The sequence below is a fragment of the Sinocyclocheilus anshuiensis genome, unplaced genomic scaffold, assembly GCF_001515605.1.
Source record: "Sinocyclocheilus anshuiensis isolate Anshui unplaced genomic scaffold, SAMN03320099.WGS_v1.1 scaffold1170, whole genome shotgun sequence".
In the NCBI taxonomy this organism is placed as follows: Eukaryota; Metazoa; Chordata; class Actinopteri; order Cypriniformes; family Cyprinidae; genus Sinocyclocheilus; species Sinocyclocheilus anshuiensis.
The window spans coordinates 437,397-442,512 of record NW_015538055.1 but is presented as its reverse complement, the minus strand read 5'-3'; positions in this window follow the sequence as shown (position 1 = coordinate 442,512).

Genomic DNA, 5,116 nt, shown 5'->3' with positions numbered 1-5,116 from the left:
CACACACACACACACACACACACACACACACACACACACACACACACACACACACACACAGCCTTATTACTTTTAATTTGGCCAGGACTGCATTGCAGAGATTTATGGTTTGTTAAGCAATACTTTCATTCCCTCATTTCAGAAAAACACACCCGCAACGTACATCAAGTCTGACAGTGATGAACAAATGAACTGATTTCTCAGGAGGAATGTTTTTATGCATCATTGTTATGGAAATAGCAGCACGCTATCATCGGGCATTGTTCGCAATGCTCCGACGCATCTAACCACAATACCTGCAACAATTGCCAAATCAGCTCCATAATCTGTAAAATAACACAGTTTCCACGCTCTCCCTTAAGTCTGATTTTATGCACATTCTAATAAGGTGTTTAAATGTCCTGCAATCCAATGAATAATAATTGCCTAGAAACTTCATTTAAATTCAGAGTGCTGAGAGGTAGCGGTAACATAATGCATAGGATAGGTTTGAATTGATAATCTCGTGAAGAGGCTTTGCCCTTCACCGCCATTACTGCAAGTTTCGAAGCAGCCGAGGGAAAACGTGGCAAACGAGAGGCAGGGGAACAAAGTGCAGTCATAACAAGTTCTCAGTGAACCACTGAAGATCAAGCACAGGCGCCCAAAGGCACCTAAGCAAAGCATACAACCACAACTGTCTCAGAGAAAAAAAAAAAGGGAGCGAGGGTTGTGTGTTTCAGTTCCGCAGTAGATAAGCAATCAAATCCAATGAGGACTCAGTTTCTTTTTACTGTGTGATAGGGTGTTTACGCTTAAGGGGTCAACGTGATCTTGGGTGATCTTACAGATATGAATCATACCAAAAAATGCTGGATAAGATTACAGTTACAAAGACTCTATATAATATATCAGTTAATAGATGGGAGGCCTCTAGCTTTTTTCACAGCAAAATATCAGAAATACATGTATCCAGCTGCATTTTCTTAATAATTGTATATCTTAGATTATAAGTATATATAAGATACGTGTTGTATGCCATTTGGGACTGATTTGGGAATGCTTTTTAAATTCAAATTCAATGTGAGTAATATGAAACAGAATTATAATAAACAATTAATTTTTATACTGTATATAGGCTTACATCAATATTTAACTTAATCTGTAACAAATACTGTTTGTCAAGACAACTTTTATTGATTATGTGACAGGTTCTAATGCACTGTAAAAATAATTTTTAGTTAGAACAAAGATTTTAGGAGTTGTTTTATAAGAACATACTATTTCGGCCTTTCTACTTAATAATTTCACATTTCCATGTGTTACCTGCTGTTTCTTTGTAATTGTACAATTTACTAGCAATTTCTGAGTGTTTCAAAGTAAATCTTTTTTTTTCAGTATAGACCAAAAAAAAAAAAAAAGATTTGTCTGAAATGTCACCTAAATTTGTACTTAATTTACAAACTTTGTTTCCCAAAAATTACCTGTTCACTTTCTCTGAACCTTAATTCTGTATTCTGTATTGGTGTTTTTCCACTCTTTCTGAAAATTACATTGTTTATCAAGTAGGTGGCGACAAGTAAACATCTTAATGCATGACTCATTAAATGATTCATTCAGCTGATTCAACTGAAAGCACTGATTCGTTCAGAAACAACTATATTTCATTCAGGAAGTGTTTGTATTTATAAGTGAGTCATTTAATTATTCATTCAACTGAATCGTTCAAATCCATCTATCTATCCATCTATCTATCTATCTATCTATCTATCTATCTGTCTATCTATCTGTCTGTCTGTCTGTCTGTCTGTCTAAATATATATCTGTCTGTCTGTCTGTCTGTCTGCTGTTATACAACCTATAAGGCTGTATGTACAAATACCCTGATGAGATGAACTGCTGCCTTAGACAAGAAACATATTAAATCTACACATCCTACACAATGTGTTAATATAATTATGTGGTGAAAAACACGCATGCTTACACACAGCTGTAAGTGTATACAAGCACACATCTATTGAAAGTGAAAAAAAGTGAAAGTGACATGTGGCCAAATTGTGTCCCATACTTGGAATTTGTGCTCTGTATTTAACCTATCCAAGTGCACTCACACAGCAGTGAGTAGTGAACACCCACACAGTGAACACACACCCGGAATAGTGGGCAGCCATGTGCTGCAGCACCCAGGGAGCAGTTGGGGGTTGTGCTTTGCTCAAGGGTCTCACCTCAGTTGTGGTATTGAGGGTGGAAGAGATCACTGGTCATTCACTCCCCCCACCTACAATCCCTACCAGTACCGAGAATCGAAACCGTGACCTTTGGGTTACAAGTCCGACTGTCTAACCATTAGGCCACGACTGCCTCCAGGACAAGGTCCCACCGAGATGCAAACAACACAATGCCGCATTATAGAAGGCGTATGGAAGGTTGCAGAATGCACACAGACGGAGAGAGACAGAGAGAGAGAGAGTAGAGAAGCATAATTTAGCTTTGTTAATCTACATAAGACATTTAAGGCTAATCATAATTGTTACACAAAAAGTCAATATTAAGAGATACTAAGTAATAATTATAAGCAAAAAAAAAAAGTTGTTACGCAAGTCAAAATTATGACAAGACAAAGCTAAAAAAGTCGAAATTATGACAGTCATAATTATGAGGTAAAAAAAATAAAATTGAGCTAAAAAGTAAAAAATATGAGCTAATAAGATGATATTGAATTCGAAATTTAAGTCGAAATTATGACAAAAAGACAAAGCTAAATAGTTTAAAATATTTTTTATGTGGTGGAAATGGACTTCCATACATATTAAACCAACATAAAACTAAATATATTCCCCCAAATGATTAATATCAGTATCATCATAGATTTCAATCCATCATGTTTGATGTTTTAATTGTTTTAACCTTTTTATCAAAGAGACAAACAGCTCTTAAACTCAAACAGTGAGACCCATTCAGGTTAGATGGCAAGATTAACTGTCAAAAGCTGTTGATATTATGATGTCCCTCTATTCAAACATAGAGGGCACCTGATGTTACTCATTAAGAAGAATCATCCAGCTGTTGACATCCACTGCATCTGACTGACTTCACTTGGCTCTCTCAAAAGCTCTCAGCTGCACAAGAGCCAGATCCATACACAAAGATTGAGAGCTTTGCGTATGACAAATAATCACCAAATTATTGATATATATTCATAGACTATGGGCTTTATTGACATTATGGTTTTTGGGTTGTGATTTATAGTGAAAATAGGTTCTAAACTAAATAAACACATTTGCACATTTGCTCAATAAATAAATTACTCTCCAATTAGGGTATGAAATATATATTTTTTAAAATCAGGTTTTAAGGATTGATTATAATAACTTCAAACTTTTATTGTCTATTTAATATTTTTAATTAACTCATTTTTAGATTTTTATAATTACAAATTTACATTTGCACATTTTAAACTGTACATTTTAATTTTAATTCCAAAAGCATCGTTTTGTATTATAAGTTCAGTCAACTGACTGCTAGCTTAGTTGTATTATAAAAAAATCTGATAAATCTTGACATACACTGCCAAAAAAGTTTAAAAAGTTTTTTTTTAATAGCAAGGATACATGAAATTGATCTAAAGTGATCAAATATGATCATGACATTTATTTATTTATCATTCTTTTTTTTTTTCAAAGAATCCTGGAAAAAAAATGTATCACGGTTTCCACAAAAAATGCAGAAATATGTTTTATTTTTAATATATTGAAATATTTAATTATAATATATTATATAATTTCTATCATTTCTATAATTCAACGTTTCAAACGTTTATATTAGTCTGCCTGTTTCATCCTAATTCCGAGGTTACCATGTGATGTATCCCAACCTTCAAGCAGAAGGAACTGGATGAAAATTCTAAATGCTACCAATCCAAAATTCTGACTTGTGATGCAGGCCTGGAATTGATCCACACCATGTTGGTTCGTCTGCCAGAGGAGAACTGACAAACCAACTAAGCTTTTTTTTTTTTAATCAATTTTTGTCACCGATGGAGTTTATGTTCTTTGCCATTGTCGCCTGCACATAAAAAACAACCCCAAACTTTTGAATGGTTGTGTAGCCCAAACACAACCATTGTGTTGAAGTAGTTAAACGTGCCCTTAAATGTAGAATCACTCAAACATATTTGATTCAATGCAGCAGAAGCAGAAAGGGAGATGAACAAGCAAATGCCCCCTCAAAATAGTTTGACATGAACTAGTGAGCAGGAAATGATGCTATGAGCATGCATGCCACTCAGTGGACCTCAGTGGAGGGCAATACCATGAAAAGTGTGTCATTCTATAAGGTTACTCTGTTCCATTTTCACACTCACACAAACACGCACTCAATGCTCAGAGAAAGGCACTGTACCTTCAAGCCAAACTGTGAAGGAAGAAACAGTCAAACACTTTCTTGACAGCTTAACTTTGTTGATATTATTGCACTTCTTTGAGGCAGAGGGGAATTTGTGAACAAGTACATCTTAGGCCTGTTTCACACCGTACATAAGAAGTGCATAAGCTGCAGTGCAACTACACACTGCATTAAAGGCAGAGGTGGAAAGAGTATGAAAATATTCTACTCAAGTAAAAGTACCATTACATTAATTAAATTTTACTTAAGTACAAGTAAAAGTACCAGTCTAAAAATCTACTCAAGTAAAAGTAAAAAGTAGCTTATTTAAAATTTACTACGAGTAAAAATTACTTAGTTACATTTTAACAGTGGGAGGGCGGCAAAAATGGGATAGGCCTATAAATCGCAATCCAGTTGATTTTAATTAAAGGAATCAGTTATTTAGAATAATAAGACATTTGGACTGTTATCAGGCAAATTAAATCAGTATCATCAAAATGCATCTTTTCAATGCAGAGGAAACAAGCTTCAACGAAAGTGGCATTTAGATGTATTTACACACTGTTTAATGCACGACATGAATGCATTTAACCTGCAGTTACTAATGCAGAAATAATGTTTTGATATATAAGACATAAAATGTTGAATACTCATCTGAAATTATAAGAAAAAAAATCAAAAGATACTTTAAATATGAAATTAAAACCGCCAGTAGGTGTCAGCAAGTCACTGTTAATAAGTGAGTCATTGC